Genomic DNA, 13021 nt, shown 5'->3' with positions numbered 1-13021 from the left:
TGGATTGAAGTCAAAGCAAGATATTTTTGGTGTTTTTTTAATTAATGTGTTTGGTTTATATGGATGTAATTATACAGGTCTACCAAAAAATATTGTTTGTAATTATCGCAGTTGATCTTGTACTTTTCCAAATCATTTTTTGTTTTGATTTCAAAAATTTATAGTTTCCACGGAGCAGCATCATTATTACAAAGAATAGGAATATATATATTTCTATTTGAAATATACCGGCAACATTAGAGAAGGCAGTACAGTGATACCTTGTCTTACAAACTTAATTGGTTCTGGGACGAGGTTCTTAAGGTGAAAAGTTTGTAAGACGAAACAATGTTTCCCATAGGAATTAATGGAAAAGCGATTAATGCGTGCAAGCCCAAAATTCAACCCTTTTGCCAGCCGAAGCGCCCGTTATTGCACTGTTGGGATTCCCCTGAGGCTCCCCTCCATGGGAAACCTCACCTCCAGACTTCTGTGTTTTTGCGATGCTGCAGGGAATCCCAGCAGGGGAATCCCAGCATCGCAAAAATGGGTTCTTCGCTGGCAACGGAAGTCCGGAGGTGGGGTTTCCAATGGAGGGGAGCCTCAGGGGAATCCCAGCAGGACAAAAACGGGTGCTTCGCTGGCAACGGAAGTCCGGAGGTGGGGCATCTCAGCGGCGGAGGTGGGTTTGTAAGGTGAAAATAGTTTGTAAGAAGAGGCAAAAAAATCTTAAACCCCGGGTTTGTATCTCGAAAAGTTTGTATGATGAGGCGTTTGTAAGACGAGGTATCACTGTATATACATATACATGGAAAATGTAGAAATAACGTTAATAACAAAAATGCGTCTATATCAGACACTTCTATGCAATAGAGCAAAACTAAGCATAATTTTGGAATCAGTACGTCATCAGAAAAACACAAACAAAGAATGTTCTTCCTGTGCCAACTCAGGAACCTCAAACTGTCCAAGGAACTGCTGATTCAGTTCTACAGAGGAATCACTGAGTCTGTCATCTGCATCTCTTTAACTGTCTGGTGTGATTCTGCAACCCAACAAGACCGACACAGACTTCAGAGGATAATCAGAACTACAGAAAAAACAATGGCTGCCAACCTGCCTTCCATTGAGGACCTATATACTGCACGAGTCAAAAAGAGGGCAGGGAAAATATTTACTGACCTCTCACAACCTGGACATAAACTATTTCAAGTCCTACTCTCAAAATGTCACTACAGAACACTGCACACCAAGACAACTAGACACAAGGACAGTTTTTTCCTGAACGCCATCGCTCTGCTAAACAAATAATTCCCTCAACACTGTCAAACTACTGTATTTACTAAGCCTGCACTACTATTACTACTAGTTTTTTGTCATCATTCCTATCACCCATTTCCTCCAACTTATGACTGTATGACTGTTTGTATCTTTAAGATTTTTATTAATATTGTTTCCTTATTGCTTATTTGACCCCTATGACAATCATTCATTATTGTATTTCATAAGTCTTGATAAATGTGTATTTTCTTTTATGTACACTGAAAGCATATGCACCAAAGACAAATTCCTTGTGTGTCCAATCACACTTGGCCAATAAAGAATTCTATTCTATTCTATTCTATCTCCATAAAATAGACATATTACCTTTGATGATCATTTTTGTGTGTGTTGACCAATGTTATTTGACTTATTGTGGAGAAAAATAAAAAATAAAATCTAAAAAAACCCCACTTTCTTCAGCACCTTTTAAACTTTGAATGGTCCCTCACTGAACTTTTGTAAGTCGAGGACTGGGGGAGGGGGAGGAATCATTATATTGGGGAGGGGAGAGAGCCCATTTTCCTTTTCAAAGCCTCATATATTTGGCCTCTGCTACTTCTGCCTGTCAAGCAAAAAAAGAGGAGAAGGATAAGACCCTTCTCTATGAAGAATGGTTGCAAGAACTGGGCATAGCTAGTTTAATGAAAAGGACTAGAGGAGACATGACAGCAGTGTTCCAATATCTCAGGGGTTGCCACAAAGAAGAGGGAGTCAGGCTGTTATCCAAAGCACCTGAGGGGAGAACAAGAAGCAATGGGTGGAAGCTAAACAAGGAAAGAAACAACTTAGATCGAAGGAGAAATTTCCTGACAGAACAATTAATTCGTGGAATAGTTTTGTCTCCAGAACTTGTGACTTCTCCAACATTGGAAGTTTTAAAGAAGATGTTGGACAACCATTTGTCTGAAATAGTGTAGGGTGTCCTCCTGCATAAGCAGGGGGTTGGACTAGAAGACCTCCAAGGTCCCTTCCAACTCAGTTATTCCGTCCTATCCTATCGTAACAAGGAATTCTCCAGCACTGCAGGCCAAATAAATTTTGGGTTCAATTGTTCTCATAAATCAGGGACTACCTGTAGACAAAGGAGGCCTCTTCTAACCACAAATATTAAATATCATCAATGAGATTATGTTGAATTTACACTGTTATTATTCTATATTTTTTCTTCCCAGCATAAGATGAGATGCTGTGGGATTTTTCATCTCATATTTAGCCTCCTCCTCCCTCCCTCCCTATCTATCTCTCATCTATCCATCCATCTACCCATCCATCCATCTATCTATTGCATTTATATGCCACTCACTCCAAACGGACTCTGAGCGCCTAACAACAGGTAATAAATACAATTTAAGTAAAAAACCAATTAAAAATCACTAAAATCACATGCATTATAAAACCATACTTGCAACAATCAGTCTTAATTCCAGGCCTGCAGGGAATTTAATAATAATAATATTATTATTATTATTATTATTATTATTATTATTATTATTATTATTATTATTCAAAAAGAGGGCAGTGAAAATATTTACTGACCCCTCACGTCCTGGACACAAATTGTTTCAACTCCTGCCCTCAAAACGTGGCTACAGAGCACTGCACACCAAGACAACTAGAGACAAGAACAGTTCCTCCCCCCACCCAACACCATCACAACAAATAATTCCCTCAACACTGTCAAATTTTTTATTAAGTCTGCAGTTCTGGTTTCTTCTCATCATTCCTATCATCCTTTTCCTCCCCCTTAGGACTGTATGTAACTTGTTGCTTGTATCCTAATATTTTTATGAACATTGATTGTTTCTTCATTGCCTATTTGACTCTGTGACAATGATTAAGTGTTGTACCACATGATTCTTGACAAATGTATCTTTTTCTTTTGTGCACACTGAGAGCCTCTACACCAATGACAAATTCCTTGTGTGTCCAATCACACTTGGCCAATAGAAGAATTCTATGAGGAAATAATTCAAAAGAATTTTATTACCTGACGTAAATAATAGCCTCCCACGCCTTATTTTTTCCACACGCGCGTGGCTCCCACAGCGGTTGGAGGGCGGGGCGGCGGGCGGGAGGCGGAGCTGCCCAGTCGGCGCCTTCCTCAGCTCCGGGAGATTTAAAAAGTGGGAGCGTTCTAAGTCTCCCCCCCCCCCCTCCAAACCGTCGCGAACGAGCGGCAGAGCGGCGGGTCGAGGAGACGAGAGGCGCCACGAGGGGGCCCAGCGCTTGCCGGACCCGGCCGGAGCAGCTCCCCTGGCCCGCGAACGGCCACAGCAGCGGCAAAGCCCGTCACCTCAGTGGGAGGAAAGCCGGTCCTGGGACGCCTTGGTTGCTGCTCGCGCTGCTGGCTTGTTTTGGGGTGAGCTCCTGCAGAGGTAAATAAGGGGGGAGGGGGGACAGAGTCCCTGGAAATTCATTTTAAACAGAAGCCGCAGCAGAAATAAATCTTCAATAGAACTAGGATATAGGATTTCTTCACATAACGTAGGGATTATAGCTTTGAGATACCAAGTGGGTCAAGCAATTGGTATTTTCTTTTCTAAATATTCTCTCCCTTCTCTCCCTCCTTTGATCCATAGAGACATGCTTGGAGGAAGGAAAGGGGGGAGGGAGGTAGCAGGAAAGCCTAAAAATCAGGAATTGGTCGGTTGGAATATATGATATTCCCTGATTAGAACTTTCTGTATATAGTAATTAAACAAACGCACAAATAATAAATTCCTAGGGGCAGCTTCCACAGCAGATTCAACAGACTTAGACAAAATTATATGTTGATTTAATAAATACCCATTTCCCAAATTTGATCAGAACGCAGGAGGCAATAATTAATAGGCGGGAACTACATAAAGCAATGCCTCATCCTTTCTACATATACTAATATATTCCTACAACCCCCCTCAGTTATTTTTGAAGTCAGATTTATTTCCAGTCTTGGTAGCCAGCTAAAACAATAAGATGAATTTTTGTTGTATTTGTATGTTTGTTCATCAGTGAAGACTCTTCAGGGGAACAGTAGAATCTCCTCTTGTCCATGATTTCTCACTCCTCTGCATTTATTTTATATGGTTCAATTTCCTTCATTTTCTTAAAGCAAACTAAATTTGGCCTGAATTTTGAAAACAAAATTCCTTTGTTTTAAAAAGTTTTGATCCAAAATAGGGACCTGGTAGAGGCTCTGTCAACTTTTTAACACAAAGATCTTCAGAACAATAACTCTATGTTAACATCTATGTAGTTTATAATACAGGTATTCATAAATATAGAAGTTTTCCAAGGCTGTTTTTAATAAAATGAGTTTGGCTTGAAGAAATCAATAACTTTAAGCCAACCATCAAGTCTCAATTTACACCACAATGCAATATATATTTATGATTGACTTAACATGAATAGGATGCCAAAGAAAATTATAGTGACCCTAATCTGGGAGAAGAAACACAATATTAACAACAAGCTTAAAGAAAGATTGATAGAAATAACTGTAAACTTCGACTTCACCCATAGTAACCAGAAAATATGGTCACCATTATGGAAACTAGGAGCAGTAAGTTTTACTTTCTGGTTAAATGTTTCTTTAGATCATGTGTGTGTGTGTGTGTCAAACTCAATTTCATTGCGATCTGCATCAGGATTGTATAAAATAAAGAAACTTCTTAAAAAATGGAAACTATTATTAGCATTAACTCATTCATTTTCTTAAATTGTTTATCATTACAGGGGCTGGCCAATTTAATGGACAAGCCGTGTGTTCTTCAGCTCAGTTTGGTAAATCATTATTTTAGAAAAAAGTTTTATTTTAAAAATAATGTTAAGATTAGCCTTCATTATTCAATATCTTTGTGAAAAATGAGAGCATATAAAAAAACTGAACATTCCTTCAGAACTGAAGAAGATTCTTGGATGAGAAGCAAAATGTCTTCAAAGAAAAAGCACCTTGGGACAACCGTGACTGAGAATATCCAGAGTTTTAAAAAGCAATATAAATTCTATTTCTACAGGTAAAACATCATAAAAAAGATGAAATGTTTCCCCCCTCATTTCAGTCCTCTACTACTATATTTGGCTAGTGTCTTCAACAGTTGCCCTATTAATGTACAGTACTTCCCCTCACCCAATAAATGACAAAAATATCTAGCACTGTAATAGTCCCTAAAATTGTAAAATTTTTGGAACAATTTGGGAAACATCTGACCTATGAGTTGAATGGCAAGGCCATCTCCTGTTAATAAATTAAATTAGCCAAAGATTTTTGTGCCATTGCAGCTATATAAGCTATATAATTGCAGCTTAAAATAAACCACTCTAAACTCCACTGCAAGAAATATGACGTTAGTAACTGAGTAGTTGATGCATGGAACTTACTACCAGACTCTCTAGTATCATCACCTAACCCCAAAAACTTTACCCTTAGACTATTCACTCTTGACCTCTCCTGATTCCTAAGAGGTGAATAAAGGGTGTGCATAAGTGCACCAGAGTGCCTTCTATCCCCTGTCCTAATGTTTCTCTTTTACTAGAATCAGGTATATAATATTATTATATCTCGGTATACCACCAATACGTACATGAAAAAACAAACAAATAAAAATAAACAAACAAATAAATAAATGTGAGGTTGCCTATGGGTGATTATCTACCTCAGTTGGTCTAGGGCAGTGATGGTGAACCTTTTTTGGTTCATATGTGTGTTTGTGTGTGTGTGCGCTAGCACGCACGCACACATACCCACACCCCTTCCCTTCATGGTGCCCTTGCGCATGCGCGCAATGCCCCCATTTATTTTTCTTCGGATACATTTCATGTATTCAATTCATGTTTATACTCATGTAGTAGCTAATAATTGGTTGACAAAAATAAGCAAATAAGTAAAGATCGCATGAAGAGTTAGTACCACTTTAATATGCCTTGGTAAGACCACATTTGGAATACTGCATCGAATTGTGATGGACATGATACAAAAAAATGATCTTTAGACTCTAAAAAGAACACAGAGAAGAACAACAATGATTAAGGGTGGACTGGAGGCTAAAACATAGGAAGAATGGTTGCTGGAATTGGGTGATGTCTCATCTAGTGAAAAGAAGGACTAGATGTGACATGATAGATGTTCCAATACTTAAGGGGCTGCCACAAAGAAGAGAGAGTCAATCTATTCTCCAAAGCACTTGAAGGCAGGACAAGAAGCAATGGGTGGAAACTAATCAAGGAGAAAAGCAACCTAGAAATAAGGAGAAATTTCCTGACAATTAGAACAATTAGTCAGTGGGTTGACTTGCCTCCAGAAGTTGTGGGGATTTTAAAGAAGAGATTGGACAACCATTTGTCTGGATTAGAATAAGGTTTTCTGCCTGAGCTGGGGTTTGGACTGGAACAGTGATGTCGACCATTTTTTGGCCTACACCCATAATTGAATTTAATTGAATTTATTTGACTTCTATGCTGCCCAATCCCGTAGGACTTAGGGCGGCTTACAAAAATAATGCAATGTCCACCCCTTGCATGCGCACAACACCCCCTCCATGCTGAGCTACACATATGCGCCCAGGCCTCACTGAAGCCTCCGGACTTCTGCTAGGCCCATTGGGCTGTTTTTCGCTCTCCCAGAGTTCATGAAAGCTTCCTGTACGCTTGGGAGGGCAAAAAAGGGCCAATGGGCCAATCGTAAGTTTACTTCTGGCCTTGAAAACATAGATAATTCTAGAAGTACTTATTTGGTCTCCTTATGCCTGAATATTTCTTGTTGGGGCATAACAATATAATTATTTTTTGAATTAAATTCTTTTCATGGTAGCTTAATTGACTATCAGAACAATATAGTTGTTATGAGTAGGTATCTTTTTTTCTTGTTTCTTCATTTGACTTTATTTAAATAACATTAAGATGCCATTTCAAAATCCTACATACATCTGTTTCTCCAGAGTCTAGTGACTTTATGAAATTAATAAGCAAGAAATTATGTAGGATATGATACAATTCTGGGGCTTTAATATTAAAGTGCTACTTATCCACTTAATTTTGAATAGTAAATTCAAACAAGAAATACAAAATGAGAGCTTCAACAGAGGCATACTTATCTGCATTCTGGATAAAACTTTTCTGTGGAATAACTTGTGTTTCAATTTCTAGTCATTGCTACAATTTATTGCAAAAAAAAAAAACCAGAAATGGAAAGCAATAAATATTTAGAATAACTGGTAAAGTACTTTCATACATGTTCACATTATTTGGCAAGCATCTATGTCTACCAATTAACACTTTAACTATCTTGACATCTTTTTTTGGTAATCTCAGATTTATTTTATACATAACACAATAGAGTGTAGCCTTAAAATATGGATTATTTATCTTACTTAGCAAAAGAGATTGTTATTACTATTTTCCTCTTTCCACAGATCAGTGAAGGCGCAGAGTGTATATTTATTCCAAAACGGCTATTTCTGGAAAAAGCAACTGCTAAATCCTGGCAGACAGCATTACCGTTGTTCAGCAGTTACCCCACAGAGAGTATGATCCAGGAGAGTTACAACTTACAGCAAATGTGGAACAGTTACAAGAGGAAACTTATTAAAAAGCGCCTTAAATGGCATCAAAAGTAGCAATGGCTGGTAAATATTTATTTATTTTATTTATTTATTCTATTTTTATGCCGCCCTCCTCCTTAGACTCAGGGCGGCTTACAACATGTTAGCAATAGCACATTTTAACAGAGCCAGCATATTGCCCCCACAATCCGGGTCCTCGTTTTACCCACCTCCGAAGGATGAAACGCTGAGTCAACCTTGACTTGGTGATGAGATTTGAACCACTGACCTACAGATCTACAGTCAGCTTCAGTGGCCTGCAGTACAGCACTCTACCTGCTGCGCCACCCCTGCTCTGATATATATATATATATATATATGTGTATATATGTTACAAGCCAACCGTTTCTCCTGATAAGAAAATAATTGTTTGTGAAAATATAACTTGTGGGAAGTTAACACCCTCCTGGAAAAATGAAATATCCTAGGAAATATTAAAAAGGAAGGATATTATATAGAATATCCCTGGAAACATGCTTTTAGGCCAGTGGTTCTCAACCTGAGGGTTGGGACCCCTTTTTGGGGTCGAATGATCGTTTCACAGGGGTCGCCTAAGACCAGGGGAAAAGACAAATTTCCCATGATGTTAGGAATTAAAGCTTCTATTCTGGCATCTTGGAACATAGTTTTACAATTCGACCAATCAGGCGTTTACAGTGGGGTTGTCCGTCTGACCTTAAAGCTCTGTTTGTAGAATAGGTGTTGATTGCTTACCTGAACGCCACTTCTCGTATGCTGAACGGGTACAGCAGTCACGTGGGTTGCTCACTGTCCAATCCACATAGGACCGAGCCTGTCTTTAAAAAGATTGCTGGATCCTCCCCTTCCCCAGAATTTGCGAATCCGTAGACTTAGGCTCAAAAAGTGGTGGCTCAAATAGTGCTCTATTCTCACAGATAAGAAAATAAGGAAAAAAAGGCACAACCATAGTCAGAAGTACATAGGGAGGGAAGTGACTGCTGTTCCCGCTCAGCGTACGAGAAGAGGTGTTCAGGTAAGCAATCAACGCCTATTCTCCGTACTGAAAGAGCGGGTCCAGCAATCACGTGGGACATACCCACTAGATGTGTCCCTAGGGAGGCTATCATGAGAGATAATGGACTGGAGGACTTTTCTGCCAAAGGCAGCATCCGCTGAAGCGTAAGAGTCAATTTTACAGTTCTTATGAAGGAGTTGGGAGAGGCCCATTTGGCCACCTTGCAGACATTTTCCAAGGGTGCTTGAGTTGCAAGCTGCTGTTGTAGCTGCACTTCTTGTAGAATGTGCCATGAAACCTTGTGGAACATTGAGGGATGCTGACTCATAAGCTTTGGAGATTGTCCCTTGGATCCAACGGCCTAATACAGTGGACGAGACCTTGGCCCCCAGAGATCTGGGCTGGAAGGCTACGAATAAGGCTTCTGACCTACGAAAGGTCCAGGTTCATTGGATATAAATCCGCAGAGCTCTAGTGAGATCCAAAGTGTGCCATTTGATGGAGAGATGGTGGTTTTGGTTGGAGCAGAAGGAAGGCAATACAATGTCCTGGGATCTGTGGAACAAGGAACTGACCTTTGGTAGAAAGGTGGGGTCGAATCAATGCACTACTTTGTCCGGATGAAACTGGCATAAGTCCTGGCAAATGGAAAGAGCCGATAACTCAGAGATGCGGCTGGTGGAGGTGATTGCCACCAGGAATGCTACCTTGTAGGACAGGTGTCTGAAGGAATCGGAACTTAGCGTTTTGTATGGTGCTTGAGTAAGAGAGTGCAGTACTCGAAGTAAGTCCCAGGATGGATATCTGTGGACAGTGGTAGGCCTGAGATTTGAGATGCCTCTTAACAGCTCTTGTATTTCAGGGAAACTACATAGCGGTTGTCTTCGGGGTCCTGCCAGGATTGAGGATAAGGCTGCTAGGTGCCGCCGGATAGTGTTGGCTGAGAGACCTAGATGAAAGCCTTTCATGAGGAAGGACACGATCCTGTGAATGGGGATACAGAAGGGAGAGAGGCAACACTGGTGGAATTTAGACCAGGTATGGTTGTAGATCCTGTTGGTAGATATTCTTCTATATTTTAGGATCACTTCCACGACATCTGGGTCATAATCTGGAAGGTCTAGGTCAAGCCTGATAACAGCCAAGCGGTGAGGTGGAACCACTCCAGGTCTGGATGGTGAGAGACCTCCTGCTCCCCGAAACGGGGAGTCACCAGGGGCCTGGATGGATAGCCACTGAAGGTCTATGAACCAGGGCCAGCGAGGCCAGAGAGGCTATCACTATCACCTGAGCCTGCTGGAGGAGAATCTTGTGGATTAGGTCTAGCAGGATTGGAATTAGTGGGAAGGCGTATAGGAGACCTGGAGGCCAAGAAGTTCTGAGTGCATTGGTTGCTTCTGCTCCCGGGAACAGGAATCTGGAATAGAACAGAGGGACCTGAGCGTTGGTCGCAGTCGCGAACAGGTCTAGTGACGGGTGATGGAATTTAAGGCAGATCTGCTGGAATAGGTCCACATGGAGACTCCACTCTCCTGGGTCCAGAGTTGAGTGGGAGAGCCAGTCGGCCTGCATATTGAGGATTCCCGATATGTGGTTGGCCGACAGAGAGTGCAGATGTCTCTCTGCCCAAAGACCCAGTTTCAGTGCTTCCTGCATCAGGCCCTTGGACCGGGTGCCTCCTTGCTGCACATGTGGCTCTTTATAGCCATATTGTCCATTAGGATCAGGACATGTCGGTTGAGGATGTGTGGTTTGAACCTCTTGAGGGCTAGCAACACTGCTTTCAGTTCCAGCCAATTGATTGGCTTGGTTGACTCCTCCGTTGACCACGTGCCTTGGGCTATCAGGCCCGGAGCGTGAGCTCCCCAGCCCACCAGACTGGCATCCGTGGTGATTGTAAACTGGTCTGGAATCCTGAATAGGGATCCTTTGTCCAGGGTGGAGGAGTTCCCTGGCATGGAGACGTGCCCAGGGAATGATGCCAATACAGGACACCATCTTTCCCAGTAGGGAAGACAGGGAGGCGATTGAGACCTTTCTTTGGTACCTAATTTGAGAGATAAGCTCTTTGATTCTGATCTTCCTTTCAGTAGAAAGGAAAACCTGAGATAGGTGGGAATCTATGACTGGCCTCAGGTGCTGAAGGGAACTGGAAGGATGAAGCTGACTTTTTTTGATATTGATGGAGAAACCGTGCTCCTGTAGGATAGACATGGATAACTGAAGATCTGTATGAGTGCCTTCCTTGTAGGCACCGTGAACTAAAATGTCATCTAAATAACACAAAATATGAATGGGGGTAGACCGGATATGAGTCGCTAAGGAGCCCAAGAGCTTAATAAAGACTCGAGGGGCCGAGGACAGGCCGAAAGACATGGCCCTGAACTGATAGTGTTTTCCCTGAAAGGCAAAGCAGAGGAATTGTCTGTGGCCCTTTAAAATGGGTATATGGAAATAAGCCTCCGTAAAGTCCAAGGAAGACATGAAGTCCCCTGGGTGAATGGATGCCAGGATAGAAGATAAGGAATGCATCTTGAATTTTATCTATTTAATGTAGTGGTTCAATCTTTTATGATCCAAAATGGCTCTCCATCTTCCGGGGGTCTTACGGACCATGAAGAGGATGGAGTAGAAGCCATGTCCTCTCTGAGAGGATAGAACCGGCTGGTCAGCTCTGATAGTAAGCAGATGTTGGATCGCTTCCTCCATGCGGAAACGGGAGGAAAGGGATCTAGGAGAAGGGCAAGAGATGAAATGTTTGGGGGGAATGGAGATGAACTCCAATTCAATTCCCCATTCAACTGTGGAAATAACCCAGGGGTCCTTACAGGTATGGCGCCAGCTGGAAGCGAACCAGGTCAAGCGCCCCCCAATGGGGATTGAGTGGTCATTAGCACCTGGACCTTTTTGAGGCCCTCGAGGAGGAGGAGCCTCTTTGATATCGAGACTCTCTGCCCCTGGGAATCCTGTCTGATTGGGGACAAAAGCTGGAATTATACTGACCTGAGTTCCTTTGAAATGCGAACCCCTGATTTTGTTGGCAATTTGACTGCCAAAAGGGCTGAAGCATTTTAGTAGCCTTCTTGGTAGTAGTACCCAGGATTTTCTTCTTATCAGTGGTTTTTGTAAGTAGAGGATCAAGTAAATCACCAAATAATAGCTTACGATTTAGAGGACCCAACGAGAGCTGCCACTTCTGCCTCACTCCCGCTTGCCAACGGCGGTGCCAGAGGCAGCCACCGATTTTGCCGCAAATCTAGAGGATTGCAGGGTGGCGTCCGCTACATACTGGGCCACTGCGAAGACCTTGTTGAGGTCCTGCTGGCCCCTCAAGTCATCGGGAGGAATATGCTATTGAAGTTGTTGTAACCACAGAAGCATTCCCTGAATAGTTTAGGCATGGGGATGACCTCAGTATCTTCCTGCTCCTCCAGGAAGAAGAGGAGATTTTCCTCTTGTGGAGCTGCAGAGGTCGGTGCAGGTTTGTACTGGCCTGTGGCTGCCCTGGCTTTGAGCAGTAGAGACTGAAAGGGAAAAATAGTAGAGGATGGGGGAGTCTTGATTTGTGATTCTTCATCCTCAGACAGGCCTTGGAAGGGGTCATCCCTGTCTTCAGGACCGTCATCATCCTCATTCTCCTTGGAGGATTCAGAGTCTGGTTCTTGTGGGACACTGTAGGTTGAGAAGGAAGTCATGGGTCTGAAACAAGAGTGACTACGAGGATGGGGATGCACATTGATGGCCTTGAATTTGGTATCAATAGCTTGAGATAAGACATAAAACATAGATTGCAGCTCAGGAAGGTTAGGAATAGAAGCAGGTAAATCAGAGGGAACCCTGTGGGCCCTGGAAGGTTCAGGCTCTAAGGGACCCTGATTCAAATGGACTGGTACCTCTGGACCTAAGCCCCATAAATTAGGTTGGGGTCTATTTAGGTTTGGCTCATCCAAGCGCGGGGCCTGGACGGCGGGCAAGCATCGGGAGGGCCTCACCGTTGCCTAGCCGGGGAAAAGTTCCCCTCCCCGCAATCTGGGACGGCGTGGCCATTAACAAGTTAGTGCGCGGGGGGGGCCTGATGGCTTGTTTACTGTCCCCTCCAGACGCTCTTGCAGGGCTTCCAGGCTTCCCGCGGGGCAGCGAAGAAGCAAAAAAACAGCACTCTCCC

At 42.5% G+C, this 13021-nt stretch overlaps 1 protein-coding gene across 1 annotated transcript in view; it reads left to right on the top strand.

The window, feature by feature from the left end:
* Window positions 1-1660, top strand: part of LOC139170268 (cyclic nucleotide-binding domain-containing protein 2-like) — a 73397-nt gene extending 71737 nt beyond the window's left edge. The window contains exon 15 of the mRNA XM_070757245.1: window positions 933-1660. The gene's annotated coding sequence lies outside the window, so the exon portion shown is untranslated. The remainder of the gene's footprint in view (window positions 1-932) is intronic.
* Window positions 1661-13021: the final 11361 nt, after the last annotated feature.

Source organism: Erythrolamprus reginae, chromosome 7 (assembly GCF_031021105.1).
Source record: "Erythrolamprus reginae isolate rEryReg1 chromosome 7, rEryReg1.hap1, whole genome shotgun sequence".
Taxonomy (NCBI): domain Eukaryota; kingdom Metazoa; phylum Chordata; class Lepidosauria; order Squamata; family Dipsadidae; genus Erythrolamprus; species Erythrolamprus reginae.
The sequence above is the reverse complement of the archived record's forward strand: the minus strand, read 5'-3'. Positions and strand labels throughout refer to the sequence as shown.